The sequence below is a fragment of the Ixodes scapularis genome, unplaced genomic scaffold, assembly GCF_016920785.2.
Source record: "Ixodes scapularis isolate PalLabHiFi unplaced genomic scaffold, ASM1692078v2 PGA_scaffold4__175_contigs__length_147842914, whole genome shotgun sequence".
Taxonomy (NCBI): domain Eukaryota; kingdom Metazoa; phylum Arthropoda; class Arachnida; order Ixodida; family Ixodidae; genus Ixodes; species Ixodes scapularis.
This window is the reverse complement of record NW_024609879.1, coordinates 136992567-137007165: the sequence shown is the minus strand read 5'-3', so window position 1 is coordinate 137007165 and position 14599 is coordinate 136992567. Positions and strand designations below refer to the sequence as shown.

Sequence of the window (14599 nt, the reverse complement as noted above, 5' to 3'; positions counted from 1 at the left end):
ATATTCAATTTTCTATCACGTGAGGTTTGGTTCCGACCAGGAAGCAGTGATAACCAGGGCCTTCAAGGTGTCCTGCTATCATATATTGTTCACCAAAGAGCTGACATTTCACGATTTGTTTTACTTCTGAATTCGCTAAAGACGTCCCTACAACGCTACCTGAACAATACAATATTAATTGAGCCATGAAAAAAGGTATAATAGCGGGTGAACTCATTTCAAATCATGCAAGAAAAAAGGCATGATTCAAAAAAATATTTAAGAAAGATAGATTTGCTGGCAGAAATTGAAAAGAGCGTCCTTGGTGCACGTTTTAATATATTGTTTTGTTTCGTTTCTACTACGAAGGAACCAAAGGCGGATTTTCAGATTTCGCCGACGGTCACAGTTCACGCAGTACTTCGCCAGACTGAGCTATTTTTCACTCAACAAGAAAAATTGTACATGGTTTTTACAACTACTATAGAAGTGCCAAGTGGACATAAAAATTGGCATCTGTTTCTCTTTTTTTAATAGTTGCGTTAAAAATTTAGAACCTAGCCGCTCTGACTATAACTAACCTGCCTTGAATTATGACAACTTTTGTTACTTCAATGCCATGGCAAAGTATACAATGTTTTTAAGCTTTACAGAGAGTTTTATATAAAGCCGTGTATTGCACAGGAATGCAGTTTGTGCAAATGAGTTATACGGCCAGGAGACAATATAGGATGTAAGTCATCATTATAACTAGAATAGTTACGTAGAATTTTTTGCTACATTTCTAATTAGTGAAGATAAGTATATGGTTTCAATTTTAACCTTCATGAGTACCATTGAAACTCTATCAGTAGCGCATGAAAAGCACGAAAGTACACAAAAGTTACCACTTAAGCAAATGGCACAATGCTGGAGATCGAAAACGTGCCCGCGAGGTTTTTCCGTATTTTATCATACGCGTTTTTGCATCCCTAGGGCCCTAAACCCGTCAGACACAAAGTTGGAACCGAAAGTTCCCGGACTGCGCTGATTGGCTGCCGGCGAAAAAAACGCGAAATCATCGTCGGAATAGTGCAATCGGCGCGCTCCGTTAACGTCCGCCCCAACTTTGTGTTTGGCGAGTTTAGAGCACATAGACTTCCTCCTGTAACGCACAAATGGTCACTTAAGCGCACTATCGCATTTCTCACCGGATTAAAGTATTTCTAAAATTCACTGGTCAAGTGGTTGTCAATGACCCTCAGCAAGTTTCTTATAAAACTTACGTTTATTCTCACTAAATAAAAAGCTTGCTTACAAATCTTAGTTAATTATTTGTCTTACTTTGACGATTACCCTAATATATTATGTACCCCAGGCCATATAAATCACCTTCACAAACCGCATTTGTGTAGCTTTCATGGCTGTTTAGCAACACATTTATAAATCCTAAAATCGAATTAAAGCTTACATATACCAACTCAAGAAGTACACTATACCTCAATGAAAAAAATTTGAATGCGAGAGGAAACTTTAAAAGTACAAATTTTAACATCATGTTTTTGTTTCCTTTTCTTCGTACGAAGACCTTTTCGTGCATTCTATAATATGCAATAAAGATCAAGTTTTATTTAATGTTTTGTCATCTAAAAGCGGTACGTTGGAAGAGACGATATATTTTAAACTTTACTCCAAGGTGCAAAGCTGGGTAGTTTCATCTTTTTTTCTTTTTTATACTAACATATTTCTTGTGACAGTATTAGTCGGCATCCATTAACACACAACAGACTTCTTCCAAAACCGACGCGCCCCATCGCGGCGAAATACCACGCAGTGCACTCTGGGAACTAGTTGGCCACTCAGTTTCGGTTTCGAGCGACCAGGTTCATCTCATGCTATCACGCCGCGACCGAACGCGCTGATTGCGTTTTCGATTATCTGACTTTTTACGAGTGTACAATAGACTCATTCTCGAGCGATAGAAAACGAAGACCGGGGCACTTCCCTTGGTTCCCGAAACACCGGATATTGTGCGTGCGTATGCAAACGTGGTAAGACGTGGCTTAGTCACCTCACCCCACGAGTGCATCTTTGAGCTCAATGTCAGTAATCCCGTCTAGTACCAGTGAACCGCAACGTAACTTCGGTCACCTTGAGCCCTACACGTGTTTTGTTTGCCAAACGTCGGCTCCTTGTTACTTCGTTGGGCGAAAAGCAAGCCGCATCTCCACAGGATTATCAAAGTTGAGCCCAGCGTTGGAGCATGAACTTTGAAGGAAACGCAATAAATACGAACTCACTACTGCATAAAAGTTACTGTGATGTCTTCCTTCTGTCATCAAATGTCTCACACTCAAATTTTATGCTGATAGAAGATTAAGTTTTCGCAAACACTCAGATCGGCTTGCTACGATGGAGGCCCTAACAAGCGTCCCCTTCTCCTCGGTAGGCCTTTTTGGACGAGCTTTTCCTGACGCCCAAGATCTGTGCCTGAACGTTGTGTCTGAAATTACCTCGGCATACTCAGTCAGGAAGAAAGCAAACACATAACAAATATTATAGCCATTAGCAACCGTCAAGTTCGCTTTGAATAATTTCGTTCGTTTGACGCACCTATAGCGGTTCATGCCCGTCCGGCGCCACTTCCGGCGAACGGTGCGACATCTTCACACAAGTGCTATACTTTTGCTTTCTTAAAACGGTTTGTATGTACGCATGGTGCCTATGTTTTGCAGGCTACCTTTATGCGCATACATTAGTGGAATGCAAGCGGGTGGAAACTTCCCTTCGTGCAGTGCAGTGGGGCAGTACACATGAGAGATGAGAAGTGTGTTCAAATGGAGCTTTTCAATGGCGCCTCCGAGCTTTAGCTCGCGTACTCAGGCGTAATAAGAAAAACGCACGAAACAAACTTCCTGATCAACAATACTAATGTAAAGGCGCGAGCTCGATGTATGTATACTTATTGGTTGCTACAGCTTGCTTATTCGCACACAAGCAGGATCCCCGAGCTTCGCAGCGCCGAAATTCCCAGCACTGGCTCGTCCACATACCTCGAAACGCTAATAGAAAGGCTCAAGTACAAAAATACAACAAGCATGCATTAAGACAAGCTATACGTCTCGGGCTTGTGCTAAAGCTTCGAGGTCTGGCCATTTAGGTTAGTTTAGAGACCACAAATGACGTTCTGGGGACCAGAAAGCATGAGATAACGACCGTTAATAGTCCACGCTCTGAGTGTCACCTCTAGTCGACGTGCCGATCGAAACCGAAATCATGCCGCTCTCCTCCCTGGCCAACTAGTTCCCAGAGTGCAACGCGTGCCGCGTTGCATGCAGGGCTTTATGGAAGTAGTCTATTGAATGAAGTAAAGCTGATAGTACGTGAAATATCATATGTAATATACAAGGGTCTTCTTACGTCTAATTCGTTAATACGAAAACTCTGGCAATTCGGTGTCTAAAACAAACTTTCGAAAATAGCCTTATGAGAATCAGAATCTTGTTTCCTCAAAACGTCCCTGGCTGTGTACGTGAGCCATTAGGGCAAAATAAATTATTCTTAACATGCCCACTGCCCAAGCGCGAAATTTCGGCATTTTCCAACAGCCGCTCCTTTATGCACGCAAAGCCCAGTTAGAAGGTAGTAAATGCAATGGACGAAGGTTAGTCACAAAACATGTCTTGTCATAGAATGTAGGGGTAACTCGACTTTTTCTTTCACCCTCGAGACACTTGTGCCTCGAGAGTAATCTTTAAAAATAAGTGCAGCCGCCCGCCTTTGCATTGAGTCTATTTCATTCATTAAGTAAATTTGTGAAGCGTTTCATTTGATGCACGAATAGTTGATTGCAACCAAACATGTAAGATATGAGGTGTAAGCAGCTTAGGAGGTGCAAGATGTAAATTTTGTCGTATGAAGCTTAATGTGGTTAGCCCTCAGGGTAATATAAACAAACAAACAAATAAATAAATAAATAAATAAATAAGCGACTTGCCTTGCTAGTCACATGATTAACATGATCCTTCGAGTTGAGATCTTTGCTCAAAATAACCCCTTAATACTTGGATGATATTTTTTGGTCGATTGATTTATTTCCTTGTTAGGTATCTAAAGGTTATTGTGGACTTGTTTGGATGAGAAGGACAGGTATCTTTGTTTGGATATATTGATGTTAACTTATGAATTACACAATCGTTTGCAAAGAATCTGAGTGAAGAGGAACTTTCAGCAGGTATGACATTATTGTAAATGAGAAAAAATAGTGGGCCCAATGCTGATTCCTGTGGAACTCCAGATTCGTAGCGGCAGATGAACTAGTTGGCACAAAGTTCCTTTTGACAATACGCGCCTCGAGTCAGGGGCAGAGTGTAAGACACTACACAAATGTAAACTTTCAAGTGACTTTTTACTGATGCACAAACTATTTTTACACCCAATCGGGCTTTTGAAGCATGATATGAAATTATTTATCTGTAAAATAAACTGTAGGGGCAATGATGCCTCTGTCATCACCTTGCATTTTGATGTTGAAGGACTCATACGATTATTTCGAGATCTTGTCTTTTAACTTCCCCAGAATTTTCGTTTCTTTTAAAGTTCAGGAGTACAAAGGCATCTATCACAATGAATAGCCAGGTTGACCGAAAAAGAAGTTCTTACAGACAGCGCGTGCTTTCCCTCTCATTGACGCACCTGCCGTTTGTCCTATCCACGCTTTACCGCAAGTAATTTCATACACGGCTGAGGGGGCACGATCTACGAACTGCTTAGGGTGTTTCTTTTTCACACATCGCCTTCATTTTCTTTGTTGTCAATTTTTCGGCAACAAGTGGACAGCTTTTCTCGGGCCGAAAACGCTATCAGCACATCAGGATGCGACGCCCCCTTTTGGGTTTAGTGAAACCTAGTGTAAATGCCACGTGCATGATCGAGAAGATATGCTTCTTTGTTTATGTAGAACATTCGCGTACACTTTTTCCCCGAGCGTAAACGATAAGCAGGCCAGTGTGACCTTGTCTAGTCAGTCTCGCCTTAGCGCTTTCCCGATTATTCCTGACCTATTATAAGAAGAGATGACGAGCATAAGATAAAAAGACGAGCTCCGTATTGCCGATTGATTAAATTATTTCTCGTTCTCGCGATAGCCAGCTGTTCCGCCGACGCACCGTCGCGTGCTGCTGCCTCCGCCGACGCTCGCTGCTGCTTTCTCGACGTGTTCTTTTTTTCATTTCTGGCAAAGGTTCGCCGCCATTAAATCTTTAGTCATTCCGTCTTCGCGTGCCCCGTCGTCTGTCATTTGTGACATTATATGTATGACAACGAGTCTCACTTTTACCCTGGATATAGGTGCTTCTTCATGAATATTTTTCTTCGTCTTAAAAATAAGCGTTTCGGTCATTTCCTGAAGAAAACTGTCAGGGTAACCCACGATCTTAGGCGTCCGCCTCGTTGGAAAAACTCATGGTGTGCTGTCACGATATTGCAATGAATGCCTCCATGAAAGAGGAAGCAATCGCGCTTTTTATCAATTTATTGTGGCCTTAATCTGCGGGGAACCCGTTTCTTTGAGCGTTGTCGATACTCCCAGCACACGTGCCCTTCCTGAAAATCTAAACTTAAATCTAAAAATTGCAGTTTTACTTGACGTTGATCGTTCGTGAGTAAGAGTAAGTCCCGCGAATTCAATAAGAAAATTCCAAGGAATCTTTGAATAACATTGACATCCAACGCAGTGGGCTGCGATACTAGCACAAGAAAATTATCCTCGTACCTCCGTATCTTAGTATCCACCTGTTTCTAGATCGTTGAAAACACCTCGACCAGATTCCGCAAAAAAAAAAAAAAATCGCAAATAACAGGGGCGACACCTGACCCGATGGAGATCCCGTGCTTTTGTATAAATAGGTCGATTTAAAGATACACTAATACGAAATCTAGGTAGCATGGTAGCAGTTCAAGAAACGACTCCACATAAAGCGTGCTAGTGTTCCTAAACGTGACTTTTTCAGGTATCTGGTCCTCATTTGGAATTGGAAAGCGGCCATTGAGCAACTGTCAGTAGAAGTTCGTTAGTCTGGAGGAAATTCTCGATCGACGCAGACATCCTGCTTTATTTTATACGGAACCTGTGGTTAGAGAGTGCATACAATTTAACGACATCACGTTTAAGAACTCGAACGGACTTAGTTTGGACTCGTTTATTGTACTGCTCACGTGTTACCCATATTCCACCTTGGTGTCTTGAAATCAACCTTTATCTAATAACACACGGGATTTGAATCAGGTCACGTGTTGCCTCTGTATTAACTAATATTAACCCCAGGGGAAGACAGGTGGGCAAGTTCTGAATGATGTTGTCAATGCCATCACGGCTTATTTTAATATTTGCCAAAACATAATGAGTATGGGCAAAGCTACAATAAGAAGAAGAAGAAGAAGATAAGGGCAGGAGGAGAAATACAGAAAGGTTAACCAAGGCGGCCTGCCTCGGTTGGCTACTATGAGTTGGGGAAGGGGATGAGGAGATAAAAGGAGGAAAGAAAAAGCAGAGGAGATAAAGGTAGCCTACTAGCACTCCCGTTAACACTGTGAGGGCATAATCAATAATCAAGAGAGTGCCCCAATTTCCGATATGGCACTAAATCTAAGATACTGAAAGTACGTGCTGGATTGTCACCAATGTTCACCCAAAACACTCGAGTTTTTTTACGCGCCAGCGCGAAGTTCAGTTGCGCACATGTACACTTGCAGGAATTGTAAAACGGATAGTCCTCTCTACGACAGGAAATAATGTACAATAAATAACTTTTACCGAACAAAACTCGAGGCGAGTTTCTAGCAAAAGTCGCAGAACGGCGTTTGCGGCTTTCTCCTCTTTAAGTGGAGAGCCCCAGGCCGCTAGTATTTTGGACGTAGTAAATGGCCGGTCGTCTAGATTAGTGAGAATACTCTTTAGGTGTTCGCTTTCTGCATCGTAAAGTGCACAATCACATAATAAATGAGATATAGTTTCCACACAATCACATCCCGGACAGTTCTGATTGTGTGCTTTTCCGGTCCGGTGCAGAAATTCCTGTGTGTAGAAAACGCCCAGACGTAAGCGGTGTATATCTACAGTAAGTTAATGGATAATTCATAAGGCAACTCATTGGTAAAAACATCTCCGAAATAATCATTAGAATTGTTAGATCACATTATAGGTAACATTTCATTGCCATTCATATCTAAAACATTAGTAGAGACTGCTTTTCAAATTTTTCTGGGATTCTTAAGTAGCAACCTTTTCCAGTGCTCAAATAAAAAAGTTACTTTGTAGCAACTTTGATTGTCACTTGCGTAGCTTTGCGTGTATTAGAACCACAGTGAGTGAGTGTTCCGCCTTTGTGTTCTTTATATACTCGTTTCTTGGTGCTCCAAATGGTCTAACCTTTCAACATTTACGGCTTCCCTGGTGCATGAGGATCTTTTTTTATACTAGGAACGAAATAAGCAATTGCTTGTCTTAAATCTTCATTAATCATTTGTCCATTTTCTTCTACTGACCGAAGGTCAAAATTCTTTGCAATTGTAGCGTTGACAGTTCTAAGCAAGCATTTATATTATAAGTGCTTGCTTTGGAATACTCCTGGATTTCATTTGACTGTAAGCATTCATTTCATATAGGCAGGTTAAAGTTGATACAAACTGCATTATGGTTAATTATTTCCTCAAAACAGGAGGCTGTTAAACTATTTTGGTAAGGTCGTAGAGAAGAGGTAAGAAATGTCATTTTCATGAGTGGGTGTAAGGACCACTTGGATAAGACAGAAGCTAGCAGGCGTACAAAAATACGGTTGATTGTAGAATGTTATAGCATTCCTCAAATTGACAGTGTATCAGTCGATTCCGGGGAAATTAAAATCGCTTCCAAGAATAACCGACGAACTTGGGTAACGGGAGGTGACACGTCCAGTGGAATGTACAGCTGTTCAACAAAACAAGATAACTTATCAGAGGCTCGGTTCAGACATCAAGGAGAATGAAAAAAGAATCCACCTTAACACGCACCCAAAGTATTTCGATGTTATCATGGGTTTTAATTGGAACTGCTAAGAGTATTCTTGACAATAACGAAAACACCACACCCTCCAGACTGTATTCTGTCCTCTCTATGAATCGGGAAGTTATTGTCAAGTACTGTACTTGGTTTCACCTTATGTCTAGACGCGGCGGACGCTACGAGCTTTGGAACCAATGAGACAGCGTCCAAAGTGCACCGTGATGGTGTGCTTCATGTTCCTGTATGTTTTATTATCACCAAACAAAGCATTGGCAGGAAAGACGTGGGACTTGAGCTTCTGACTCTAATTGGTCGGTCTCATTAACTTGTGTAACTAAGTATAGTTCATCAATCAATATATCATCTGAAAGCAATATTTCCGTTCCTTGTACGACGTGAATAGTGCAAGTTGAAAACATATCAGCGAGCGTTTCCTATTTTGATATTACACTTCGAAAGGTGTCAGCATGACATGTCAAATCATGCGAGGTGGCCATTTCCTTTTTATGTCAATTTGAATTTTTATTTGGAATGCTTCTTTGCAATTTATATACAGCTCTAGTTTGACAATCAACTAAAAACAATTTGTCCTCCAAAAATAGTTTATCAGAAGCTAAGCGCAAGCGTGTTTGAAAATTGCGATACGTTTTTTTTTTTTTTTTTTTTTTTGCGCAGTCCAAAAGCTTCATACGTTCGCCCCGTATTACAGGGTAGTAGTAGTTTCTTTTTTATTTCAAAATATGGGGGAAGCAAAGTTCTTATGCCTAGCTCCGTTTTCTAAAACTGCGTGCTTATTTCTGAAGTTCAGTACCTTTACTATAATAGGGCGGCAGAAATTTATGTTTATTTTGCCTTCAAGGAGGGCTCCTTCAACTTCGCTGGTCCTTAAGCCAAGTTGTTTCTAACAAAAGAAGTAATTATTTGTTCCGTTCTGCCCACATTTTCTTGGCTTCTTCCGGAATGCTTTTGAACATACAATTATTCCTGCGCTTGAGATTATCTAAAGCGTCGACGTCATAGACAAAGCTCGAGTCGTCTCGGTGTTGCATGATATTTAGTCTACTATTTCTTCGAGCAAGCGTAAGTTTTATGAGGCAGCTGTAATTTCCCTTTTAGCGCCCGACATCTCTTGAACTTTTTTAAAATGATTCGTAACCCTCTCGCTTAATTGGTTGACCCCCGCATTGATTGCGCCGGGATTAGTTCAATTTTGTTTCTTTGTGGTTTAGTCAATGGTTGCCTCAGTGTTGGGACCAGGATTCTTCTCTAAATTCCCCGACGAAGTGAGAAAAGGGAATTACTACGCTAGTAAGAACCGGACAGTTAATGATGTTCACATCGCGAGAATTTGTGGTAAAAAGAGGAAAGGGTTGCTTTGCCTCAATGTTTCCGTGCGAGTCAGAAAAACAATTTATGATTGGCTATTGGTAAACGGAAACATTGAGACCCATGCATTCTTTAACATGGTTATGTAAAAATAAAGAAAAAAAACACTTGAAGCTGTGGCAAGACAAAATTACAGCTGCTACGCGTAGAAAAGATCAGGCAGTCTTCAGCAAAATTTAACGCACAGGTTTAGCTGCAAAGCAACCAAGATGGCTGCAAATTCCTGTCAATCAAGGCTTCCCGGTCTATTTTCGCGGCCACGGTAAGAGCGTCACAAATTAAGAAAACGCTTGAATAATAAAACTTAAATAGACGTTTAATGCTCCGAACTTGTGCCGAGAAACATAAAGTAACAAGTAACAACCCGCCGAAAATATGAAGGTGAACACCTTACCTGGTTTCTTGCCTGATTTACGGCTCCCTAAAGCTATATTAACTCTCAACGTCTCAAATGGTACGTGACTTGGGGTCTAAACTTTGCGTTCTAGCCCTCTTCTGGAACAGAGCTTGTTCCTAAACTTGCAGGAGCGTCAAAAACAAGAAGGGGGCTGTTCACCTTCATATCGCTCACGGGTGTACTACGACGATCGATACGAGTACGAACACTACTCCACGTGTCACGCGATACTATCAGTGCCCCCTGTCAACTTCACTTTGAAGTACACGTGCACCTTGGTTTCGAGACGTATCGTCCGATCGCCGCACCACACTGCATTTCCGGGTCGTCTGCTAGTGAAAAACGGTCGGCGCAACCGCAAAACTGCTCAACAATGACGAAGAGCATTTTAATGTTTTAGGGTCATCCTTTTGATTATGAAGTTTTAGTAGATTATTCCCCTAAAAATGCGCTGCGAAGTAGTGGTCTGGTTATCGCACGACAACCCGCAGCGACACTGAACTTTATGCTGTGTCATATTGTTTTTACAGTGCTAAGGATCGAAGGGTATCATTTAGAAGAATGGATATTTGGGCGAGTTGGTAGGAATTCATCATGGAAAACAGCGCAAAAAAACGACGGGTACGTCTTGTCTGTTTCTTAACGTCATCGTCGTTTCTTTCGCGCTGTTTTTTTTATGATGAAAGGTATCACCCACGCTCGCACCGCGCTAGCGTCTTGCCTGTGGTAGTTGGTGGTCTTTTGCAATCGCTAAACTCACGCGAAGTAAATAATAGGCAGGCTTGGTTGATCTTAAATATAGTGCAAAAAAGACGGGACAAAATGGAGCAGCACACGGGACAAGCTACTCTTCGTCTTTTTTGCGATATTTTTAATATGAATGTCAATTATCAACCTCACCAGCAGACCAAGCACTTACCAAGCCTAGTTGATTGTTTTGAAACCTCTGATAACAATATAATGCATGCTTAAAGGGGTCATGAAACGCTTTTCCAACTTTTTCCTGTTTAGCTTTCCTCCTCAACTCATAAATCGCGCATTCCACCAAAAGAGTTAAACAAGACGAAAAAGGGGAGACCCCTCTTTCTCGCACTGTCGTTTGTGTAATCCGGACACATCCATTCTCCCCCTAGAAGATTAGCCTGTCGCTCAAAATTCAGACAAAAGTTGCTTTCCCCACCCCGTTCATTCCGAAGCTGACAGTGCTGTTGAAGCTACGTAATCGTTGGGCCAGCCACACTTGCCACGTGAGCGTGGCAAATGTGGCTGCAGAGAATGAAGTCAGGTGATGAAAGGGAGGCGGCTGATTGGTCCGGCAAGCGCGTAGCTTCCACCACAATGTCAGCTTAGGGGTGAAGGGAATAAGTGAGGTCCGGTTGCGTGTGACGTCAGTTTGGACCCGATGATGCGCTTTTGGGACCGCGGATGTATCACAGTGAAAAGGCAGAGAGGTCGCGAAGGGGAGGAGGTACGAAATAGTCCGCTCTGTTTTCAAATTTTCGCACTGAAAGTCAGGCTTTTGACTTTCTACCTTTTTTTCTTTTGGTCCACTGAACAATGTGCTATTAGTAAAATCCCAATCTAAAATGATTTATCCCAACCCAAAAATCGTTTCATGGGCCCTTTAAAGTCGTCGGCGCAGTACCGGGTATTGTTATCGGTTTCAGGGGAATATTCTACTAAAACTTCCTAATCAAAAGCATGAACCTAAAGATGTTTATACAAGTTATTTTTGCTGGCGCACATTGCTAGTGAAAAATGCTCGTCATTGGTGAACTGTTTCGCCGTTTCGCCGACCGTTTTTCGCAGCAGATGACCCGGAAGTGCAGAGTGGTGCGGCGATCGCTAGAGAAAAAATGTCTCGAAACTAAGGTGCACGTGTACTTCAGAGAACAGTTGTCAGGGGGCACTGGTAATACCGCGGGCCACGCGGAGCGGTGTTCGCAATCCTATTGATCGTGATAGCTCATGCTTTGATGCCGATGGAAAGACGACTGACTGAAGCACCCATGTTAAGCTCCTCTTATAAGCGCGCGCGTGGGTATCTAGAACTTTCTGAGCTCGACCAAACAAGAAGATTCTCGAGCCATCAGGAACATTCCAGACATGCAAACACAAGAATTATAAATTGGACAAGCGCTGGCGAGGATCAAACCCCAGCAAGCGGCGTGGAAGACAAGCACGCTACTGACTCAGCTAGTCGCACGCGGCATTGCTCCCCTCTTGAAAAAAACGCACGCTCCCAATGCAACACAAAATTAAATTTGCTACTTAAAACAAAAGGAGCGATAATCGCAGAGTCACCTAATGCACAGGATATTACAGTACTATCCAGCATAGTTCAGTTCGAGTTCGACGGCGTGAATCACCTTTGGGTCGCAGAGGGCGGAGTGGCAATGTTCATTTTTCGCCGGGCAACGGCTCGCTGTTTAGGCCCCTCGGGTACCGAATTACCTTAAGGCCGAAGCACCACTTCAACAGTTCCTCGTTGCGACGATGAATTGGTGCTCAGATCCCCACTTGGTAGGCAGGCTGGAACAGGGCGTCGTGGCGTAAAAAATTGTACCGGCCGTCGTCAGCTCGTTATGCGGCTTGAATCAAAGTGTGATCGAGTCGGCGGACTTCTCCCGCTCGTTGAGTGACGAACCAAACGTCGTCGCTCTGTTCGACTTCGTGGTCGACATCACACTCGTCGTCGGTATCGCCCTCGGTGTCATCAAGGTCTTCGTCAAGATTGCAGTCCGGGTTGTCGTTGAAGTCACCGTCTGGGACGAGCGTGTTGGTTAATAGATACAAAACTGTTTTATACTTTCGAGTTTTGGACATGGTTGTTCGATCTTATCTGAAAACGTCACAAGGCAACCTACAACGCAGTTTGGATGGCGCCATCTAGCGACTAAAGCAAGAAACATTGGAAATACTTGGGAGTGCCGGCTGCATTGTTCAAACGTGAGCTATCCCTCTGGTGGCGTCGCTTAGTCTAGTACCTGAAGCGAGAAATACTGGGTAGGCCAGGAAGCCGTGATCGCATAACACGCCGGTACGGCGGGAGCTACGACCCTGGCGGTCCAATCGGAACGTGACTACGTATCACCGAAGTGCGCTTTTGCTGTGAAGAAGTATCAGGCCTTTTGCTGCGTCATGCTCCAACATGTGTGCGTTTCGCTCGTATACGTAGCACATATCGAAGCCATCGGCGTGCAGGGTGGTGCTTATCGTTCACTCTTTGCCAAATTACGGGACGGGGTGAAACCGTTGGCTCTCCCACTGCTGCCGCCGCCCGATTGTCGCCGGTTGGCTATCAAGATTTCTGATTAATAAGCTCACACTGTGAAGCACAGGCTTAGCTTTTTAGGCACGCTCGTGGCCGCAAATAATTTATGCCATTATTTTGAATGCCACAAAAAGTATGCTTATTATTTTCAGGTAGAAAATTGTCAAACTGGCAATTTTCTAAAGTATTACGGAGCTAATTAAAGGCATAATTTTATTTTTATAGTCATTCGGCACTATTGCAGTTGTAAAAACCCTGCACAAATTTTCTTGTGTGAAATGAATTAGAGCCTGGCGGAAGACCTAAACGCAGGACTTGTGACAATCGCCGAAATCTAAAAAATGAATTTTGTCATTTCGTAGGCAAAAACTTGAGGACAAAAATTTGCCGGAAGCACGATATTCAATTTTGATTTAGCAACAGTTTCCCCGGCGTATAAATTTTTCAGCCATTTTCGAATTAGGACCTTTTCTCGCACGATTTAAAATTAAATCGTTCCAGTGTTACATTCACCTTTAAAGGGTCGTGCAACGATGTTTGTGCCTTGCGAAAATACCGCTTAGAATGAATACATGGCATTTATAACCAATGAAACACGGGTAGTAGCTTTTCCCGATCTATCTTAGTTGTAGAAAAAACGTTGAAAAGAAAAACCGCGTTTACCCCCTCAGCTGGCAGCCAGAACAAGCGGCCGCTTGATATAGAGCCGGATATATGCTGAGTTCCAGATATTCTAAGGGTTAGGTTATTGTCACCACTTCAGGGGTTGGACATGAGCGACTTCCCGAATGCTTGTAGAGCTATTGATTATCAAGCACCTAATCCAAGTGCTCACGCTATGCTCGACCTGCAAGCTACTACCTACGTCATCAAGTTTTGCGAAGGAAAGATTGAAAAAGAAACGCTCGCTTTTGTCCTTGAAAATTCACTGCAACAATTAAGTTTCTTGCTAAGTGGCACTGCGTGCGACAATACTTGGGTCCCACTAGCGCAAGTGAGCTCTTGTAAAGAGAAATGCGTTATAAAGTAATATTGGTACACTGCCCCTTTAATAACTTTTCGTTTTTTAACGCGTCTACGAGCATGTTAATTCATCAACACAATCCCGTTGTCGGAAAGCTAGAGAAGAGAAAAAAAACATCGTGTAAAATGACTTTGCCAGGGTGGTGCCCTGGTACGATATGAACTATACGCATTAAAACGTTTTCAAAATGCCCCAGTTGATTCAATCTGAATTCAGTAGACACAGAAATATTACAATATTGCTAGTTCTGACGCCAAGACTTCACCAGAGACTCAGAAAGGCACCAACCACAGAAGTACCAATCCTATTTCTTTTTGGGCAGAATCGAGCACTTCCGGCTGAGGCAAAGATGGTGTAATAAACAAATATGGATCCTTACTGGAACAACGCATGCTATTCTGCAGCAATTATATGCGTCAGAGTTGCATATAAAAATTTATCGCCTACAAGAGACAAAGTTGATTACAAGTGAGCACTTTATTTGCGTGATATGGATAGCATACAACATTTTGAAGTTTA

At 42.6% G+C, this 14599-nt stretch overlaps 1 protein-coding gene across 1 annotated transcript in view; it reads left to right on the top strand.

Moving 5' to 3' along the window:
* Positions 1-14599, top strand: part of LOC115322494 — a 150543-nt gene that overhangs the window by 78236 nt on the left and 57708 nt on the right. The window lies entirely within an intron of this gene.